This window comes from Arachis hypogaea, chromosome 15, assembly GCF_003086295.3.
Source record: "Arachis hypogaea cultivar Tifrunner chromosome 15, arahy.Tifrunner.gnm2.J5K5, whole genome shotgun sequence".
NCBI lineage: Eukaryota > Viridiplantae > Streptophyta > Magnoliopsida > Fabales > Fabaceae > Arachis > Arachis hypogaea.
Genome location: NC_092050.1, coordinates 103,276,082 through 103,288,114, shown reverse-complemented (window position 1 = coordinate 103,288,114; position 12,033 = coordinate 103,276,082).

Genomic DNA, 12,033 nt, shown 5'->3' with positions numbered 1-12,033 from the left:
TCATTCAACCCTTGTATTATTCTCATGAAATTGTTTAAAATTCACAATGTTTGCTTGAATCATAGTGTGAATGCATATTCAACCAAATACTTGCTTATTGCCTAAGAAAATGCATGAAACTAACCTAAAACACACAAAAAAATGGCTAGTAAAACTAGCCAAGATGCCCTGGCATCACAACACCAAACTTAGATCTTGCTTGTCCTTAAGCAAGTAATAGAACATAAGAATAATGAATGAAAGTACAAGAGATACAAGTCCTTATTCAGAGAATTCAAATCCTTGGTTCATGGGTTTTCATTCATAGCAACTTAGGTTCATGTTCTTGCTGGTTTTTAGGCTATAACATGCTCTTGAACACTCACTCTATTGCCTTCTATGAGACCTTTATTCATTGATCCTTAACTTGGCTTCATTTTTGCTTTTGTTTTCTTTTTCTTTAGAGCTCATTGCTTTCTTAGGCTAAGTGCTCTGTGTTGAAACAACTCTTTAGGGTAGGCTTTCAGCCAACACTCCTGAACCAGTTGGTTTAAGGTGCTAGGTGTTGAAACACCCCTAAGAACTTAATCACCCAAGTCTCTTCTCAGCACATACACACCACAGGCACATGGTTTATTATTCATTCTTAAGACCTTGGTGTCCAGTACCTCTTTGGGTTACTAAATATTTTGTAACAAGGTTGCTCTTGATAGTGGACTTTCAGTTGACAATCCTGGGTTAGTTAACCCAAGTTGTCAAGTGATAAAGCACTCCTAAGAACTTACTCATCCAAGCAGATCCTTGCACAAAAACACCACATACACATGCTTCAAGGTTCAAACTATTGGTGCCTAGCCTTATTTCTTGCTCTTTTCTTTCTTTTTCATACTCTCTTTCTCTTTTTGGGATCTTATTATTTATCTAAGTCTCATAAAATGCACTTCAAGCTCATAATTCAAGAGATATTTTGGCCTTGTACCTTATTGGTGAACCAACTTAGCTAGCAATCACCACCATAAACACTAGGACTTTATTTTACCACATTGTATTTCACTCTTGTTCTTCTCAACATTTTCTTATAATTTCTTTTATTGAATCTCAAAAACAAGCATACAATCATAAGCATTGGTGCATTGGCCTAAGCAACTAGGCTAGCAAGCATAAAGATAAACTAAAGAACTAAATGCAGTGATTCAGAGATTGAAGGAACATTGATTAATAGCAATACAAATGTACTTTCAATTGACATCTTTAATTCAAAAGAAAACAATCAACGAACAATGCAACCTCTTGTTTCTTCTTTATTACCACCTCCTTTAACTCTTGTATCTTTTTTTTCCATCCTGGATGATGATGCTTCTTCCTTCTAAAGGCTTGATTGCTTTTCCTGTAAAAATAGTGAAAGTTGCTTGCTTCCCAAGCACTTGAGTGGTTAGCATTCATGTGTGCTTGTAAGCTTCTGAACTTTCTTTGGTGCGTGAACACTGACACAAGGATTGTTGTCGGTCTAGAATTTCTCTTGTAGAAATTAGAACTTCGTTGTAAGCATAGTTCCAAACCAACAAACAACTCTCACATCAAATTAAATTTTTGGTTTTGTCACAAGTACAAACCCCAATGAAAATTAACCGAAGTATTTAGACTCCGGGTCGTCTCACAAGGAATTGTAATGAAATGGTTAATTATTGGCTATGAAGGAATGAGGGGGTTTGGTTGATAAAAGGGGCAATAAAATAAATGACAAGAAAAATAAAGAGAGCAATTAAAGAAAGCAATTAATAAAGAGAGACATTCATGGCAAGGTTTGAGATCATAGGCTTTCTATCCTAGTCATTAATCATAACAATACTTAACAAGAATTTATCTTATTTCGTCATCCCCAATGTTGGAAGAAGGTGTAAGTTATATTCCATTAGAGAAAGTCAAACAAGACTAGTTAATCTCAAATCAAAAATCCTAATCAACTTACTAACTGAAGTAGCAAGAGATTAGAGTCATTGAAAATGATATTAACTAACAACTCTAGATCACCAATCTAAATTGGGTATTAATGACTCAAGATTGCCCAATTACTCTTCCCAAGCCAAGAATGCTCAAAATCTACTCTAAAGCCCAACTAAGCATTTTGTCAAACACTTGGAAGGCATAAAAGAAAAGTATAGTAAAAATGCAAGAATAATAAATCTACCAACAACCAATTGCAAGAAAGTAAATCAACAACTCAAACCAACAATTATAAGACATCAAACATAAATTTCATTAAAAGAGATCTAAATCCAACATGAGCATCCATGAACATAAAAGAGACATAAAAGTAAAATTGACAAGAGAACTAAGAAGAATTGAGTAGTAGAAACAAGAAATTGTAAAGGAAATAAGATGAAATCAAGAATTAAACATGGATCTATGATGCAAATATCCTAGGAACTCTAATTCTAGAGAGAAGAGGGAGCTTCTCTCTCTAGAAACTAACCTACATGATGATAAGCTACCAAAAAATTGCTCCCCCTTTCCCAAGCTTGAATTCAGCATGAAATAGCATCAGAAATGAGTTGGATTGGGCCCAAAATAAGCTGCAATCGCTTGCCATGATTTTACTTTAGTGAACCACGTGCTCCATCGGTGCTCACGCGTATAGTGTGCGTACGTGCCCCTATACTTCAGGCAACTATAGAAAATTTTATATCATTTTGAAGCCCCGGATGTTAGCTTTCCAACGCAACTAGAACCGCCTCATTTGAATCTCTGTAGCTCAAGTTATGGTCAATTGAGTGCGAAGAGGCGAGGTGATGAGAGCACTTTTGCGTGGTCTAGAAATTTGCGGATAAATCTTCGTTGCAAGTATAGTTTCTAAACCTTCAAAAGTCTTTTCATACAAACGTTTTGGGTGTCACAAGTAACAAACCCCTTAAAAATTGTTAACCGAGTATTCAAACCTCGGGTCGTCTTCTCAAGGAACTGCGTGGAAGTATGTTCTTATTATTGGCTATGGGGATTGCAAATTGGGGTTTCAAGAATGAGGAACAAGTAATTTAAATGACAAGTAAAGTAGGTGGCAATTAAAATAAATAAATACTGTAAAGCAAACTTTTGGCAAGGTAAGAGAAATTGGAAGTCCAACTTAGTTATCTCTCTCAACAATAATGAAAGTTGAATCTAAATTCCACTTGGTCAACCTTTAAAGTAAAAGTAAGTCAAGGGACTAATTAAATTGACCTTTGAATCCTATTTCTTTCCTAAGAAAAGGTTGGGATTACTGAAGTTCAGCTCAATTGGCAAGATAACGATTATCAATTATGCTGAGTTAATAACTGTTGAGTTACTGATTTCTTAACCAGGACCAAAAGGGGAAAAAGTAAATTGCTGGAATAAAAAGTGTCCTTAGATGGAAAGAAATGGTAACACAAATTAAAGAGAAGGTAATCAATAACTGAAATACCTCAAATAATCATTCATTCAAATCAGAACATGGAAAGAGTTCATAAGTCAAGTTGGCAACATTTATAGATACGAATAAAAGCATTAAAGTGAAAGTAGCATAGAAACATGAATTAAAGTAAATATTAAACCTGGATCGAGAGTTACTCTTAAAAACTAAGAGAAGTCCTAAATCCTAATCCTAAGAGAGAGAGGAGAAGATCTCCCTCTCAAACTAATTCTAAATCATAGAAAGTAACAAAAGTGCGAGCTCTCTCTGAATGGATGCATTCCTCCACTTCATAACCTCTGGTCTATGCCTTCTGGACCTGGATTTGGGCCAAAAAAGGCTTCAGAATTCGCTGGGGGCATGTTCTGTAATTTCTGGTGTGTGGCCTCTGTCACGTGTCCGCGTGGGTCACGCGGTCGCGTCATTCGGAGCATTTCCTTGCCACGCGGTCGCGTCAGTCATGCGACCGCATCATGTGCGTTCTGCTTAAGGCGCGCGGTCGCGTCAGTCATGCGGCCGCGTCACTGCTGATTCGCGCTTGGCACGCGATCGCGTCGTCCATGCGATCGCGTGGATGCCAGTTTCTTCAGAAGCTCCGTTTTGTGCTTTCCTTCCATTTTTGTATGTTTCCTTTTCCATCCTTTAAGTCATTCTGCCTTAGAAAATCTGAAACTACTCAACACACTAATCACGGCATCGAATGGAAATAAAGGTAATTAAAATAATTAATATAAAAACTTAAGAAACATGTTTTTCACATACATCACATAATAAGGAAGGGAAAGTAAAACCATGCAATTAATATGAATAAGTGGGTGAAGGATTGAGTAAATCACTCAAATTAAGCACAAAATAACTCATGAAATATGGGTTTATCAACTTCCCCACACTTAAACAATAGCATGTCCTCATGCTAAATCCAAGGTAAAAAGTAAGGTTAAAGTGGTGGAATGTTATGCAATGCAACCTATTCTAAATGCATCTACCCAAATGAGTCATGCAATTCCAATTTATCCACTCACATATAAAGCTTACATGTAGTCAAATTAATTCACATTCTCAAGGAGTCATATATATATAGCCAACCCTTAAATAATAAAGCATTTTAGCAAATGAGATGGGAAATAAAAATATTATACAAACTTGCAAAACAATTAGTAAATTAAGTACAGATATATGTTGATGAGTTATTGAACCCTCACTGGATTTTGTGTTTACCCTCTAGTCACTCAGTGTTTATTGGGTTTATTCACTCTATTTTTCTTTTTATTCTTACTTCCTATAACTTTGTTCTTCATCTAACCAATCAATAATTATAGAGTACAGTCACACCAAAAGTCATGAGGTCTTTAATTAAGGTTGTAATGGGGCCAAGGTAAAGGTAAGGATATATGTATAAGGCTAAGTGAGCTAATAAGTGAATCCTTAATTAGACTAAGATCTCACCTAACATACATATTTAGTAGAATAAGCTTCTTTACCAATTTTCCCATGTTATCCCACTTGTTGTCACATGCACATGGTTCAATATTTGTTTTTATCCCATGTGCATTGCTTTTATTTTGCATTGGAGAATTCTTTTGTATTCCCTTTTATTAAATGCTGAAAAATAATTTTTTTTTTGAATGCACATGGTAATTGATCACTTTGATTTCTCATGAGCATGCTTCCTAAATTTTCTGAATTATTTTATTTCTTTCAACTTTTCTACCTTTTGTTTCTATCATCCATGTTCCCAATAGATTTCCCACATTTTAATCTATTCATAATTTTCTATCTTAAGCTAACCAAGGATTCAACTTGGGATTTTATTTTGTTTTTCTGCTTAAGGCTAGTAGTGTGGCTAAATAGAATAAAAGGGGTTTTAAAGGCTCAAGGGGCTAACAAGGGTGATGTGAAAGGTAGGTTATTTGGGGTAAGTGAGCTAAAATCAAATGATGGCCTCAATCATTCCCCTGGTATGTATCTATATTCTATAATTGGACATATAGATTAAAGCAAAGTAAAGAACATCAGAATAAAAAGAAACAAAACACACAGGAATGAAATTATGGTTTGAATGCAACCATACAATTAAGCTCAATACTCACAGGCTGTGTGTTCTCTAACTCAAGCATCATATATCATTCATATATGTTATGCAGGTTTAGTTAAAAATTTCCATTATTCTCATAAAAAAATTATTTAGGATAGCCTTTAAAGTTTTAATGTTCCTCCTTGATGAAATGTTGTCAGCTTAACTATATGATGTAATGCTATATATACAAGGTTTATGGATTTAAATCTGTTATGTTCAATTTCCTAGCTTACTTCCTTTTTATATTTTTCAATTTAACTATGCTATCTTATGCTAAAAAGGGTAAACTATACTAATTAATCCACTAATAAGTCAGAATTGCAAACTAAACTAAATAACTAAAAATATGAACTAGAAATGCAAAATGCAAAAATAGAGTAAATATACATAAAAGTAGCAATGTATAAGTACTCAGAAAAAAAAAGAAAAATACAGAAAAATATCCAAAATAAAAGAAAAAAGAGATGTAGTGGTTCACCAAAATAAAAATGCCAGAGATGGCGACCTCCCCACACTTAAAATGAAGCATCGTCCCTGATGCTCAGTCAAGCTGGGTGTGAAGAGGTGTCATCACTGGTAGGGATGGTAGCTGGAGGCTCTGTGGTGGTGGTGGTCTGAGGGTCTGGCTGCTGTAGAGGCGGTGCTGACTGGATCGGGATCTCTGGATCTGCAGCCTCTATCTGATGCGTAACCTCCTGATGTGGGGCAGCCTGCTCTGAGTCTGCTTGCTAATGGGTCTCCTCCTGGAAGTGAGTCTCCTCCTCGTGCTCATCCTCCTCCTCCTCTGATGGCTCTGATGGTGTGTCGGGCTCGGAGGGGATGTCACCACCCTGTCGGATCATCAGCTTCAGATGCGAATAGCGGCGCTGGCTGCGACGCTCCAATCTCTCACACCGGCACCGGTTTCGGCGCTCCATCTGATCAAGCTGTCAGAATAGGCGGTGCACGAGGCGGTACACGGGCTCAGAGGCAGGTGGAGGTGCAGTGGTAGCAGCAGGGGCAGCAGTGGCAGCTGTGGATGAAGAGGGTCCAGCAGACGGTGGGGCTGTCTCATCAGTAGCAGTGAAGGGTGGTGGTCTGTAGCCCAAAGCGAGGAAGTTCCGGCTGTGAGAAATGATCTTCCTGCAGTCCACCGCTGGTGGTCTCTCATCGGCATCCTCCCATGGCACGTCAGCTTGACGGCCTAGCTGTGTAACCAGATACGGGAAAAGGGAGGGTGCCTCGGACGTGGACCCTGGCCATAAAATGCCGGATAAAGCGTGGTAGATAAAGGTCCTTACCCTCCAGTACACACCATAGGAGGGTGATCATAGCAGCTGAGATCTCCGTCTCGTGAGTACTCGGCATCACATAAATACTCAAGATCTGGTGCCATAACCGAGCCTCATCATTTAAGTACGCCCTCTTGATCCCTCTAGGCATGGTGGTGTCCTGACCCATCTCCCAAGGAACAGTCGGGTCGAGAGCTATCCGTGCCTTCACAGCATCCCAATCAAACTGCATCTGGCGCATGTCCTCCTCAGCCTTTGAATAACCATCAGGCTAATCGGACTTGGCTGGGAGCCGGAGAATGTCCTCTATGGCCTCCTCAGTGACCAGAATTTGTTTTCCTCTTAGGTGTACGGCATCTAGGGTGGTGAGGTAGTAGTTGCAGTAGAATTCTCAGACCCAAGATGCGTTGACCTCTGTCAGTGTTCTCTCCAGAAAGAACCAGCCCCTTTGCTTGATTTGCTCAGTGGTGTACTGCTGGAGTACTTCTGGAATCTTCAGAGTTCTCTCCAGGTATAGATTCCTGGAGTTTGCAAAAGCCGGGTACTTCAGCTCACAGTACCGGTTTGCAAATTTTATTGGATCAGTTGCAGGGAGCAGCTGGTCAACTTTTTCCTGCTGTGTAAAGTTCTTCTCCCGCCATGAGGAATCATGCATGAGGGCAATGATGGACTGGGAGGAATCTCCTCTCTTGCGCTTGCCAGTAGCCTTGCCTTTTCCTTTCCTCTGTGAGGCAGATATCCTAAAAAAATGGAAAACCAGGATATGGATAAAAATAGGGAAGCAAATAGGCAATTTAAACAAAGAAAACTCAAAGCGGTAAAGGAGAATTAGAATGAGGTAAATGAGTCAAGGAAATGTGCATTAAGGATTGTTTAGTCGTTTAAAATTTGGAAAGGAAGAAGTTACAATCCAAAATGTGTCAGAATTCAAGTTAAATAAAAAAATTGTCATTAAGCCATGGTTAGAAAGTTAGAGGAAAGTAAAAAAAATCAGAAAAGAGATTTTGAAAAGGTTAGTATGGTTAGAATTTGAAAAAGAAGTTAGTAAATTAAAATTAGTGAGTCAGTAAGTGGCATAAAGAAAATATTCCATATAACAAGGATTCACAATTATGACTAAAAATAACTCAAAACCTAACAAGGAAAACAGGGTGATGTTGATTCACAGATATATAAAGAAAGCAAGAATTGGAATCAGGATATCACCGATGCAGTTTATAAACCAGGAAATCAGAGAGGATAAGAAAGTCTGCCATAGCATTCATGAAATGGTTTGGATAAGGCAGAGGACAACAGAGTTTAGATTGCCAAACCAAAACATGAATGAAAACAATTCACAAAAAATTTGGGCAGCATTCTGGCTAAAATTGGATTGTCCCGGAAAATAAACAGCAAACAAGGCAGTTCATATGAATTAAAAAAAACTTGCTGCAGTTACCTATAATTAATAGAAACAGGAAAATTCAGAGTAACAAGCAACAAATGCAGGACATCACAGCATATGAACAAGGTCACAGGAACAGTAGAATAGCAGTTATGATAAAACAGAAACATGAACAGTACAAGTAAACAGACCTAAATTCACTAACCACAGCCTAAGCTACCTAACAACCTAAAAATCCACTACATCATGCATATCTATCTATCCTAGTTATGAACAGAAACAGAAAAAATTGTGAAATAACTGCGAAGGATAGGAAGGCAGCGTTCATCGGAACTTGGTAGGTGTGAGGAGTAGAACGGGGTAAGAAAGCGGCTGGGTGGTGGCTGCGGCGGCGTCCGGCGCGGTGGAGGGGTACGGCGGCGCGGTGGCGGCTGAGGGGGCAGTGGCGAAGGGGGTAATGGGGATAGGGTTTAGGGTAATTGATAGAGGAAGGAAGGGGGGTTGCTTGTGGGTGGCGGAGGGGGGCTGTGGCGGAGGGCAGTGGCGAAGGGGGGAGAAAGGGGAAGAAGGAGAAAGAAAGAAGGGGAGGGAGGAAGGGGGTCGGTGGCGGCGGCGTCTGGGCGGCGGCGGCGACTGGGCGGTGGTCGGGGCGGCGGCAATGGTGGCTGGGTGGTGGTTGAGAGAAGAGGGGCACAGAGGGAGAAGAGGGTTGGGGGGCTGCGCGACTGATAGAGTTCGCGTGGTTGGGGTGAAAATGGGAGTGACGCGATCGCATAGGTCGCGCGATCGCGTGAGAGGGGTAGGAGAGGGGGTGATGCCATCGCGTGGGTCGCGCGATCGCATGAAAGGGATGGAAGAGGGGATGACGCGATCGCGTGGGTCGCGCAATCGCGTCGCTGGACATTGTGCTAAACGCACGACTCTAGCACCATTTCAGCGCAACTCTTTGTCTCGTCCTAGGGTGTTGTGCAATCCATGCGACGCGATCGCGTCGCTTACGCGGTCGCGTGGGATTGGTTTTGTGCAAGTGATGCGATTGCATGGGACATGCGATCGCGTGGGCCAATTTGTGCAAAACGCACAGGGGGCCGCACGATTCTAGCCTAACTCTCTGGACGTTGGATTTTTTACGCCGATCTCCAAGGCACGCGATCGCGTGGATGACGCGGTTGCGTTGGTAGTGTATTCGCAGTATGACGCGATCGCATGGGGCATGATTCTAGGTAAATGCTATGCATGATTCTAGGTTTAATAAAAATAAAATTAAAAAACAAACAAAACGAAATAAAATTAAAATTGCAAAAGGAACGATCATACCATGGTGGGTTGTCTCCCACCTAGCACTTTTAGTTAAAGTCCTTAAGTTGGACATCGGAGGAGCCTCTTGTTATGGCGGCTTATGTTTAAATTCGTCCAAAAATCTCCACCAGTGCTTGGAATGCCAATAGCCTCCGGGGTCCCAAACTAGGCATGCAAAGCTTCTGAACAACTTCAAACAGATTGTTAGGCTCCCGGGGTGACAAATGTCAGAATAGATTCCAGGATCCCAAGCTTTGCTATTAAATCCACCTCCATCTTGATCTATATGTCTCCATCCGGGCGGTTTAAAAAGTAGAATCTCATCATGGTGACCAAACGTTCTCCGTGATCCATGCAATTGACCATGATACCAATCCGTGTACTTCGAGGTGAAGCGTGGAACCGTATTGAACCTTGTGCACCAGCTCTGGGTACGAGCCATTTCCCTCTTACTCTTAAAGCCGCAAAGAGCTCTAAGCTGGCCATCTGTTTCAAGCAAACTATATTCAAGTGAATAAGTAAAGTTAAAGGTTAAGGATTGTACCCACTTGAAGCTTGTATTCGGTGGTAATGGCCTTGGGATAGGTGTTTCCGGTGGTTCTGTAAGTTCTACTCCCTTGTGCTCTTCCGTGAATTCCTCCACTTCCTTGCAAGAGTCTTCAAATGTAGTATCACCCTGGTCAAAGTCTTCTATGTCTTCCTCATCACTCGAGTCATAGGTTGGAGGTTGAGAGAAATCTACCTCCGCATCATCTTCATATTCACTTGGGAAAGATTCTTCGATCTCAGAGAATTCACTTACGGATGCAAGTTCATTACTAAGAGAATTTGACTTGTGACTATCATCATTAAGGGAATTTGTGTCCTGGGTTATTCCGTCTGATTCTTCATAAACAACTTGCCTTGGAGATTGTACAATATCCTCCTTAGCATCAACTGTAGCGTCCTTGACGGAGTTCTCCTCAGTTCTGGATTTCCATGGAGGTTCAACATCTCCTAGATCTTCAACCAACTCTTCTTCTTGAATAATGACAGCTTCTTCTACTTGTTCTAGTACGAATTCATTCTCTGTCTTATCCACTGGAGTTTCTGGTATTTCCTTCACGCTACGCTCTTCGTTAGACTGTTCACATGGGGCTGTGGCTGATCCTTGTGTATTTGAGCGTCTAGAAACCCATTGAATTACTACTTGCTCCAGTTGTTGAATGGTTGTTTGAAATTTATTTATTATTTCCTTTAGGCGAACCTCTGCTTCTCGGATTGCCGGACTTGGGCATGATACATAGGAAAGTGGTGGTGATTGGGAGGGGTTGGATTAGAATCTGGGTAAGGAAGGATCATATGGTGGCGAATGGTGAAGAGAAGCTTGTGAGTGTGGTGGTTCGAGGTTATGTTGAAAGGATGGTCTATAGGCACGGGGTGGGGCTTGTTGGTGGTTACAAGGTTTTCCACTATATCTTTCAGCTGGGTATGCACGGTAGAATGGTCTTTGTCCAGGATATCTCGGAGGGTGTTGCTGCCTAAAGGATTGATTAGATCCTCTTGGTTCCATCCATCCTTGATTGGTTTAACCTTGATGCATATTCCTGCTGTAACTTCTATTTCCTTCAACAAAGTTAGAACCAAACTCAAAGCGAGAGGGGTGAGAATTCATGGTAGCAAATAAAGATGAAAAGGAAAAACAAAAATAAATAAACAAGCAAAAAAAAATATTTACAATAACCAATAATAAGACACACATTTGCAATTCCCCGGCAACGGTGCCATTTTGATGAGAGCACTTTTGCGTGGTCTAGAAATTTGCGGATAAATCCTCGTTGCAAATGTAGTTTCTAAACCTTCAAAAGTCCTTTTATACAAATGTTTTGGGTGTCACAAGTAACAAACCGCTTAAAAATTGTTAACCGAGTATTCAAACCTCGGGTCGTCTTCTCAAGGAACTGTGTGGAAGTATGTTCTTATTATTGGCTATGGGGATTGCAAATTGGGGTTTCAAGAATGAGGAACAAGTAATTTAAATGACAAGTAAAGTAGGTGGCAATTAAAATAAATAAATACTGTAAAGCAAACTTTTGACAAGGTAAGAGAAATTGGAAGTCCAACTTAGTTATCTCTCTCAACAATAATGAAAGTTGAATCTAAATTTCACTTGGTCAACCTTTAAAGTAAAAGTAAGTCAAGGGACTAATTAAATTGACCTTTGAATCCTATTTTTTTCCTAAGAAAAGGTTGGGATTACTGAAGTTCAACTCAATTGGCAAGATAACGATTATTAATTATGCTGAGTTAATAACTGTTGAGTTACTGATTTCTTAACCAGGACCAAAAGGAGAAAAAGTAAATTGCTGGAATAAAAAGTGTCCTTAGATGGAAAGCAATGGTAACATAAATTAAAGAGAAAGCAATCAATAACTGAAATACCTCAAATAATCATTCATTCAAATCAGAACATGGAAAGAGTTCATAAGTCAAGTTGGCAACATTTATAGATACGAATAAAAGCATTAAAGTGAAAGTAGCATAGAAACATGAATTAAAGTAAATATTAAACCTGGATCGAGAGTTACTCTTAAAAACTAAGAGAAGTCCTAAATCC